General features: G+C 42.0%; 1 long non-coding RNA gene across 1 annotated transcript; it reads right to left on the reverse strand.

Annotated features, from left to right (window-relative positions):
* Positions 1-6: 6 nt before the first annotated feature.
* Positions 7-10681, reverse strand: LOC122706916. The gene is made up of 3 exons (XR_006344503.1): positions 10204-10681; positions 3982-4172; positions 7-63 (listed from the first exon to the last, which is right to left on the reverse strand). It is a non-coding gene; the product is annotated as an uncharacterized LOC122706916 (long non-coding RNA).
* Positions 10682-10966: the final 285 nt, after the last annotated feature.

Genomic DNA, 10966 nt, shown 5'->3' on the forward strand with positions numbered 1-10966 from the left:
TGCAGGCAAAACGTTTCAATGAAGGTTCGAACCCTGGTCTGGGAGTTAAGATTCCACAAGCCTCTGAGCCAAAAAACCAAGACATAAAATAGAAGCAGTGTTATAACAAATTCAAGGAAGACTTTAAAAAAAAAAGTCTGACTTTAAAGAGCTGCAGTTCAGTCTCCTAAGGTCAGGGTCTACTACCTTTTTCCCCCTCTCTTGCCAGTGTTCAAGCCTGGACCTAGGGAAGCCAGGGACAGATCTCTGTTGAATAAATAAAACACGACCAATCTCACACCTGGAGCCAACTACATTTAGGGCTCTGGGTTCCTGATCTGGAATTGAAAAGAAATTGTTGTAAAAAGTCTTTAATATTATAGTCTGCTTTAGTTTATTTTGCATCATTTCCAAATAATCACTTTTCCTGGATAGGTGGAGGAAAGATGAAGTCTTTTCCAAAAAGAATTATTTGTATATAAAGTATGAAAAGACTGGAATGGGGTGTGTAGGCTTAAAAAACAATCACAACCTAAAAGTTGAGTTGTTTTATTCAGTGGGAATTTTTAGGACTTCAGGCTAGGAGGTAGCATCTTAAGTAACCCTGAAAGAACTACTCCAAGGAGGTGAGGTGGGAGCCAGTTTATACAAGTTTTGCAACAAAGGGAAGGTAGCCTGAAGGTCAAAAGGTTATTGTTTGTTAAAGGAAAACCAGACATCTCAAGATAGTGCTTTTCTTTGTATAGGAAGATGCAGGAGGCTGGGCTTACTGAAATCATTCCTTTGATGTGCACCCCAGGTATCTGGGACCAGTGTCCTGTGCTCTCTCATCCTGAGTTTCTTCAGGGCTTCCTGTAGGGCATGGCTGCAGTCTGATGGCTGCTAGATAGCAGGTGTTCTTTCCTTCTTAAGCTCCTTCAGGCTCCCCAACTCTAGAGTGTGGCACCTGCTGATGACTGAAATTCTTACTGATAGGGCAGGAAATGTCCCATTTCTTGGGTGTGTTGAGATGGAGGGCCGTGTGGGACAGAGACAAGTAGCTGATCATAAAGCAGGTGTAGCCAGAAGGACGTATCCTTTGTCAATGCCACTGTGACCTGGGTTTGCATTCACCAGGCTCCAGGGCTTCCCTGGTGGCCCAGACAGTAAAGTATCTACCTGCAAAGCAGTAGATGTAGTTGGATCCCTGGGTCGGAAGCTCTCCTGGAGAAGGGAATGGCAACCACACCAGTATTCTTACCTGGAGAATCCCATGGACAGAGGAGCCAGGTGGGCTACAGTCCATGGGGTCACAAAGAGTCAGACAGAACTGAGCAACTAAACACACACACACACACACACACACACACACACACACACATGAACTACGCCTTCATGTCTATCTGTGGTGTTTATGTAAATTGCCACATCTGTACACATATGTTACCTACTGCTTTCTAACTGCTTCCTCACAAAGGAGTTCCCCAAAATCAGTGGCTTCAAATGATAATCACGCATTTTGCTCATGAAATGAACCTTGGGCAGGGCTCAGATGGATGAATGGTCTCTCCTCCACTGTGTCTGGGGTTTAGCTGGAATGTTTAAAACAGTGGCAGCTGGAATAGCTGGGGTTGGCTGGGTGTCTCTCTTCACGTAGTCGCAGAATTTTTCTGTGTGGTCTGTCCAGCGTGGCAATCTCAGATTGGTCATACTTCTCATGTGGTGGCTAAAGGTGCCAAGAGCAAGCATTCCAGTGACCAATATAGGAGTTGAATAGCCTTTTATAACCCAGGTTAGAATTCACAGAGTATCAGAACTTCCCTGGTGGTCCAATGGTTAAGAATCCTTGCTTACACTGCAGGAGGCACGGGTTCAATCCCTGGTCAGAAAACTAATATCCTACATGCTGTACAGCCACCCCCCGAATAAAAAAAAAAAAAAAAGAACTCACACAGTATCATTTCAAAACTACTCTAGTTGTACAAGTTATTACATGACTGCTCAAATTCAAGGAAAGGAAACATAGATATTTTTATTGATAAGAAGAGTGTCAAGAATTGGTAGCCATGTTTTAAAACTGCCACAAACATGCAACTCACATCCAAAGTCACTTATAGACACAATCAGGTACAATTTAACCAATGTCACTCTCTTACACTGATGCTGGGAATGATTGAAGGCAGGAGGAGAAGGGGACGACAGAGGACTAGATGGTTGGATAGCATCACCGATTCAATGGACATGAATTTGAACAAGCTCTGGGAGATGGTAAAGGACAGGGAAGCCTGGTGTGCTGCAGTCCATGGGGTCCCAAAGAGTCAAGACACGACTTAGTGACTGAACAACAACAATACCCTCCTGCCATCCTTTGGATTGGGAAAGCAGGAAGGCAGTTCAAATCTTGGAATGATCCAGGAGGTCCTTCAAAGCCACCTTGCTCACCTCTATAACCATCAAGTTACTGGCGGTCTGAGAATCCTCTGAAGGAGACTCTCCAAAGACAGAGGTATTCTAAGTGGCCTGAAGCACGACTGCCTGAATATTTCATTTCATCTCCCTCCTGACCTCGGAGATCTCATTAGGTCATAAGCCCACCTCCTGCTATGACCCAGGAGGAAAGAGCAACTACTGACAGAAGTGGAGTTTTGATGGGGAATCTGAGGGGAGAACCCTGAAGCTACCCTGGCTGATGAGTGGCCAGAGGAACCCAAATTCCGGGACGAGGGGCCCGTGTGCGTGACTTCAGGAAGGGGCTGCTGAGGTCAAGCTCTGTTTTCTCCAAAAGCAGACGTTGGGAGGAAACTTGCTGCGCTTTCAGCTGTTTCAGAGGAGGTGGCCCAAGGAAACTCCCAGCCTGGCTCACTCTTCAGGGCCTCTGAGCTTATCGTGACAACTTCCTTTTTCCACGCCTCTGACTGGGGCCCAGCAGAGAACAACGGTCTTCAGTGGGAACGCCATCAAAACACAAAAGGAAGGGGGGAATAGAAGTCACCTGTGTGCCCCCCATCCCTACATCATCTCCCTGGGTCTGGTGGGGCCAAGCCTTGATCATCAGAAAGCACAATGGAAGCTTGTCCACACTCTGTGTCAGGAAAAATTAGTTGCTTAGTATGACAGGGCTCCCAGCAGAAGCTTGGTTCCTATCTGAGGAGATCAATATCTGGGAAATCCTATGAACAAAATAAGCAGGCGGGACTTCCCCCAGCTCCCCTGTCGAATTTGGAGACAAGGCTGAAAGTGGGCCCTGGAGAGAACAACCAGTTGTGAACCAAGGAAGCTGAGAGGTAGAGAGGGAAGACAGCAGGCATCATAAATGTGGCTGTTGGGGTGGGTTTTTGACTAACATTGTAGAGGCTACAAAGGAGATGGAGATGAAAAGAGGAGGGGAGAAAACCAAGGAATGATTGCCATTCCCTTCTCCCGGGGATCTTCCTGATCCAGAGATTGAACTCAGGTCTCCTGCATGGCAGGCAGAATCTTTACCGTCTGAGCCACAAGGGGCTGAAGCTGTATTACTATGTCTGTGAAGTTTTACTTGGCAAAGCAAAAGTAAAATTATCTTTTCTTTCCCCAAATGTCATTTCAGGGGAAGTACAAGACAGAAGCCTATTTGAATAGGACCTTCAAGTGATCTGGGTAGAAGGCCTCGGACTTTCCACTCCCTAAATGGAATGGCCATAAGACACAAAGCAAATGCAGGAAGTGTACTTGGTGAGAGCAAGTGAAACTAGGCCCCTTAAGGGCAAGTCTCTGCTGGAGAGGCCAGAACTCAGATTTCCCCAAAGAGTGAAGCGCAGACACCCCACAGCCACTCATTAGGCTAATCACTCAACAAATTTTACAAAGCGCCCACCATGCACTGGCCCTGCCCTGGAGCTGGGGATGGGTATGCAGGGAGTTTGTTTCATTAGCACAGGTGTAAGGGGATCTCACATAAAACCACTGGAAAATTCAAATGCAGAATAAGTGCCACGAGACTCCGAGACATGAAAGTTCAGCCTGAAGGAGAAAGTAAGGACTTACCAGAGAAGGCTGGGATGTGGCCATGCTTCCTGCTTTGGGAAGGAAGTTGGTAAAAGTGAATGAAGTCCTTGTGCAGAAAGGAGGGGGGCTGACAGATGGTGAGAGGGTCCCCGTGGCCTTCCAATCCTTTGTTCCAGTTGTTCCATCCCTGTTCAGGTATCTGAGACATCTCAGGGTGCTTCTTATAAATTCTTAAAAAAAAAAAAATTATTGGCTGCTTTGGGTCTTTGTTGCTACATGCAGGCTTTCTCTAGTAGTGAGAGGGGGCTACTCTCTAGTTGGGTGTGGTATGTGGGCTTCTCATTGCGGTGGCTTCTCTTGTTCTGGAGCACAGGCTTTATGGCATGCAGGCTTTAGTGGTTGAGGTACATGGGCTTAGTAGTTGTGGCTCATAGGCTTAGCCCCAAGGCATGTGGGATGTTTGTGGACCAGGGATTAACCTGGTGTCCCCTGTGTTTCAAGGTGGATTCTTAACCATTGGACCACCAGGGAAGCCCACTAAATTCTTCTTCTTGTCAAAGTAAGAGTTGCTTCATGGAAGGGCTTCAAACAAATATATTTCCCCAACACAGTGCCAGCAGAAGAGCAGGCTTTGTCTCTGCTAAGAACTTTCCTGAAAAAATGGTCCAGATTAAAGTGTCCTAAGAAACACAGTTCATCATCGAGGGAGGTGAACAGTGGCTGCCATGAGCTGTATGCATTGTGAGTGTCAGGTCTGGTGTTTCTCCCTTTCCAGTGTGGAACAGTTGTCAGGGAGTGTTTGACGGAGGATTCCTACGTGCTGTCTCTCATGAGCCCTTTGTCTCTCTTCAAGCGGAACAGCACGCTGCTCCCAGGGACTGAGGTCATTGTGTGAGGCAGGCTTGGGTCTCCTTTAGTAAACATTCTCTTTTTGACAAAATTGCTTAGTCTTGTTCCCCTTTCTTGAGATATGGATTGCCTCCTGACCTTGTGACTAAGATTACCCCTTGTTCCCTTGGTAACTGTTGCCAACATTTGGTTTTCTGATCTCTATCATTCCTGAAAGAAGTTTCTTGTACCACAGCCTAAAATCATTAAAGCACCTTTGCTTCATCAGAGCTTAGGTCCCCGTCTTTTTTTGTCTCTCTTTCTCTCTCTCTCTCTTTTTCTGGCTGATTCTCTGGAGCATGGAGACCCGTCATGCTCACTTTCCTGCCCAGGCTTCTAAGACACTCTCGAGAAGGCACTTTGTGCCTTCACCCCCTTAAGGGGGTGCCTGGTGCCTTTGTGAATGATGCAAGTCCTGTGTCAAGGACTTTATTGGTCCTCTGCATAAACCAGGGAATATCAGCCTCTTTCTCTCTTTTACTTTCTTTTTTTTTTTCTCCTCTTTTACTTTCTTATCCTCGACTCTGTACCACCAGGTTCTGGTCCATTAAAGGACCCCAACAAGTGGCGCCCAAACAGGGACACTGGTATACGTGGCCTTTTGGGCGGAGTGACTCAGGACCTATTGAGGTCGGTAAGTACTAAGACATGGGTCAAACAGCTGGAAAGCCTCATCATTTTTCTACTTTACTTCATCATTTTTTTAAAGTTCAGGGACTTCTGGTTTCACGCCAATGAATAGAGGCTTGCCTTCAAACAGTAGTTGAATATAATCCCTGGTTCCCTGATGAAGGCAGTTTTGATTTAGAAATTTGGCACCGGGTCAAAGAAAATGTTGAACGAGCCGCCGGGCAAGTAGAAAATATTCCAATTGATTTTGGCCCTTATGGGCTCTCATTAAAGCTGTAATGCTGCCATTTCAAGGTAATTCTAGCTCTCCCGATATTCAACAACAGACAGAACACTTATTGCATGAATATGAATTAGATGATGAAACTTTACAAAAGGCTCAATTAGAACAACATAAAATATTTCAAAACTTTCCTACTAGCCTTGCCCCGGCTGCTCCAACTCCTTCTCCTCTTCCTCTGCCAGCAGGCACAAATCCAGAGGTCTCTCCTTTGTTAAAACTTAATGATTCTGATAACGGCTCTCCTGAGGCATTTCTTGATACCAAAACTGGCAACACTCTTATGGACAATTATGATAAGTCCTTGACGCAGACTCATACTTACAAAAAATCAACACTTATCCACTTTCCTTCGCAACAGAGACTTTCTGAATTACTGGCTTTGCAGTCACAAGTTTCTGATGCCAATAGTTTTTCTGTCCTTCCAGTTTTAAGAAATTCTGACACTCAAGGGCACATAATACCTCAATATGACAGTATTAATCTTTTTCACATGCAACAAATGAAAAAGCCTATAGCTATGTATGGCCCACATTCACCTTTTACAAGACAGCTTCTAAATGTTGTGACATCTTCTATTGGAAACTTTATTCCCTATGATTGGCGAACTTTAATAAAAGCTCTCCTTAAACCCGGAGAATATCTTCAGTGGACAATGTGGTTTCATGATATAGCCAGAGATCATGCTAACAAGAATGCTCGAGCTGGCACTCCCCAAAATCAAATTACTTATGAAATGTTAACTGGCTCTGGACAATTTGATACTATAGAAGCTCAAATACAATGCCCTCCTTTGTTGCATGAACAATTAAAAACAGTGGCCCTTAAAGCTTGGGATCGAATTACTCTTCAAGGAGAGCCTACAAGTAGTTACACTAAAATATTACAAGGACCTAATGAAAGTTATGCTGATTTTTTTTGCTAGATTAGAAACTGCTATTTCCCGTACTGTAATTGGAGAAGAAGCCAAAAGACAGCTAGAGAGATTACTTGCTTATGAGAATGCAAATTAGGAATGTCAAAGAGCTATCGCTCCAATTCGTGAGACTGGAACTATTATTGATTATTTGAAAGCTTGTCACAATCTAGAATCGGAAACTCAAAAGATGCAAATGCTAGTTGAGGCAATGGCTGCTACTTTTAGAAAGGGAAATGAAGGATGCTTTACATGTGGAGACAAAAATCATTTAAAAAGGGACTGCCCTAAGAAGGCTAAGAAAAAAACCAAGAATTTGCCCTTGCTGCCATAGAGAAATGCATTGGGCCAAAGACTGTAAATCTAAATTTGATATTGATGGAAAACCTATTCTGGGAAACTCCAAACAGGGGACCCCCCAGGTGCCCTACAACAAAAAAAATTTCCCCAGGGGCAAATTCTATCTTTTCCCTCAAACCCTCAACATCTGGCAGTGCTGCCGTTGATATACCAGCCCTAAATGATTTTTCCCTTTACCCTAAAGCAATCCCTTCTAGAGTGCCTACCGGATTTTTTGGACCCCTGCCCCCACAAACTTTCGGTCTTTTGCTTGGCCGATCTAGTCTGACTTCTAAAGGAATTACTGTTCACCCTGGAATAATCGATTCAGATTATAAAGGAGAGATTCAAATTATGATGTCATCTCAGATTCTATGGCAATTCAAAAAGGGGGACAAAATTGCTCAATTACTTCTTTTACCTTACATTTCTATTAACTCCTCTAATAATGTACAGACAGGTGGATTCAGCAGTACGGATCAAAAAACAATCTTTATGGACATCATTAGTATCTGAGTATGCCCAACCAAATATAAATATCAAAATTAATTGTAAAAGATTTTCCAGTCTCCTTGACACTGGATCTGATATTACTAATATTTCCAAACATGTATGGCCCAAATCCTGGCCTATACAAAAGGCCTCTTGCCAAATTGCAGGAATTTCTCAAACAAAAGTACAAGAAGTTTATCAAAGTGTTCAAATATACCCATGTGAGGGACCAAAAGGCCAACCTGCAACATTAAGACCTTATGTGATAAATGTACCCTTTAATCTAATAGGAAGGGACTTACTTATGCAATGGCAGACTCAAATACACATTCCACATTTTTCCTAGGGGCCACTGCTCATTTAACAAACAAAGCAATTATTAAAATAACTTGGAAGAATGATGAGCCTATTTGGACAGAGCAGTGGCCCCTTACGAAAGAAAAATTACAGGCTGCTAAAGAACTTATAGACATACAATTAGAATCGAAACATATTGAGGAATCTTGCTCTCCGTGGAACTCTCCTATTTTTGTTATAAAAAAGAAATCTAACAAATAGCGCCTCTTAACAGACCTTAGAAAAGTTAATGCATCTATGAAACCTATGGGTGCATTACAACCAGGAATCCCATCACCTACTACTATTCCTCAAAACTGGCATATTATTATTATTGATTTACAAGATTGCTTTTTTAATATACCTTTACACTCTTTAGACCAAGAGAGATTTGCTTTCTCTCTCCCTTTTCCTAACCACAACGGGCCTCATAAATGATATCAATGGACTGTGCTGCCTCAAGGAATGATGAATTCTCCCACCATGTGTCAATACTACGTGGCTAAAGCCCTTGAGCCTGTGAGAAAACAGTTTCCTGACTTTCTTTTTATTCATTATATGGATGATATATTATTTTCAGCTCCATCTGTTTTAGAAACTCAACACATGTTTGATATAGCTCAACTATGCTTAAAAAACTCTGGGTTAATCACTGCCCCTGAAAAAATTCAAACCTCTACACCTTACCATTACTTAGGATTTATTGTTAATAGTGTATTATTCCTCAATTAACTCAGATTCATACTGATAAATTATCAACTTTAAATGATTTTCAAAAACTCTTGGGCGATATAAATTGGATTAGACCCTCATTAGGCATTGCTAATTATCAACTGACTAATCTATTTAATACTTTGAAAGGAGATCCTAATTTAGATAGCCCTCGTTCACTTTCTCAAGAAGCACAAGAGGAACTCTATTTAGTGCAAAATAAATTACAAAAACAGTTTCTTACTTGCATCAGATTAAATTTACCTCTAGAATTATTTGTACTGCCCTCTCTTCCTTCTCCCACAGGACTTCTTGCCCAACAAAAACACCCAATAGAATGGATCTATACACATTTTAGAGGAATAAAGTCACTTACACCTTACCTTGATTTAATTGCTCTTATCATTATCAATGGAAGAAATAGAACTAAAACTCTAATTGGCTCTGATCCTCATAAAATTGTAATACCTATCAATAAATCTCAATTTGAGAACGCATTACAAACTTCCACAGGTTTTCATATAGCCTTTCTAGAATATTTTGGAGAAATTTCATTCCATTATCCATCTAGCAAGCTATGGAATTTTTTCAAAAATACTTAATTTATTATTTCCCACATCATCAGCTCACAGCCTATACCACAAGCTGAAGTTTTCTATATAGATGGAACTAAAACTGCCAGAGCCTCATTCTGGTCTCTCAAAGAATATAAAGTCTTTTACACTAAGTTCCATTCTGCTCAACAAAATGAATTATATGCTCTTATTCAAGTTATTTGCCTACATCCTTACCCCATTAATATAGTCTCTGATTCCTTATATTCAGTTTTTGTTTTAAAGAATATAGAAACCTCTACTATAAATTCCAATCAACCTATTATTCATCAACTTTTTTTCAGAATTACAATCCATTATTAGAAACCGCACTTCTCCCATTTATATTACCCATATTCGGGCACATTCCTCCCTTCCTGGTCCTATGACTCACGGTAATGAACAGGCTGATAAACTTGTTTCTTTTGCTACTCCAGAAGAACAACATGCTCTACTGCACAACAATGCTGGTTCGCTACACCAACTATAGAAAATTCCATACTGCCAGGCTAAAGAAATTATTAATAATTGCTCTACTTGTAAAAACCCCTACATCTTCGACCCATTGCACAAGGTACTAATCCTTGGGGATTGCAACCTAATGAACTATGGCAGATGGATGTAACTCATTGTCCTGAACTTTCTCCATCTTCCTTCCTACATGTCTGTATCAACACCAATTCTTCTTTTATATGGGCCACATCTCTTCGCAGTGAAGCTACACATCACGTTATAACTCACTTATTAGCCTGCTTTGCTGTAATGGGAACTCCTAGTTCTATTAAAACAGACAATGGCCCTGCCTACACTTCAAGATATTTCAAACAATTTTTACAATCCTTTTCTATTAAACATATTACCGGCATTCCTTATAATCCACAGGCACAAAGCATAATTGAATAAGCACATCACACACTAAAATTACAAATAAAAAAAATTGAAAAGAGGAAAATACATAGGAACATTGCTGTCTTCCTTATCTAAAACAGACTTTACTAAATTCCAACATAAGATATTTTCTAAACCTGCAAATGTTGTTAATACAGCTTTATTTGTTTTAAATTTTTTAAACTTACCACAAGGAGATATCTTGACTAGAGCAGAAAAACATTTCGAAGAATTGAAAGATTCTTCTCTTCCTCTGCCCATTTGGTACCAAGATGGGTTAAATAAACAATGGAAACCTGGGAAATTAATCTTACAGGGAAAGGGGTATGCTTGTATTTCCCCAGATGGATCCAAAGAGCTCACATGGCTTCCTCTTCGGAAGATCCGAGGCAGGGGGGCCCCCAGCCTTCAAGATAGAGAAGAGACAACAAAAACCCCGGGAAGAAGAAATTCCAATACGGGCCATGACAGCTCTAAAAATCTCCAGAAAATGCCACTCTCGGCGGCATCAACCTTATGATCTCCCCTCTTGGGGACAAATAAAAACACTCACTTTAATAATCAAGCTGAAAATCTGGTTTCTCAATAGGGAATGCCTCGGAATCCTGAAAATGTTTCAGTTGCCCTGCTTGCTTTGCTTGCCTGTGCCTCCCCCGCTCAAGCTGAATCAATAAATCACCCTTACTGGGCTTACATACCTAACCCCCCTTTACTAAGGGTCGTAGAATGGACGGAAAGAGGGCCAATCGTATTAACCAATGACTCCACACTTATGCCTTCTCCCTGGAGCTTTAAAGGGCCCTCACACCCTGAAGAAGAAGGGAAACTAATTAATATCTCTTTAGGTTATGAAGTCCTTCCTTTATGTATGGGCCCAGCAGAATTATGTATAAACGTTAGCCGACAAACTTGGGCTTTCGTCCTGCCTCCAGAAAAGGATTTTCAGACACT

Source organism: Cervus elaphus, chromosome 13, assembly GCF_910594005.1.
Source record: "Cervus elaphus chromosome 13, mCerEla1.1, whole genome shotgun sequence".
NCBI classification, from domain to species: domain Eukaryota; kingdom Metazoa; phylum Chordata; class Mammalia; order Artiodactyla; family Cervidae; genus Cervus; species Cervus elaphus.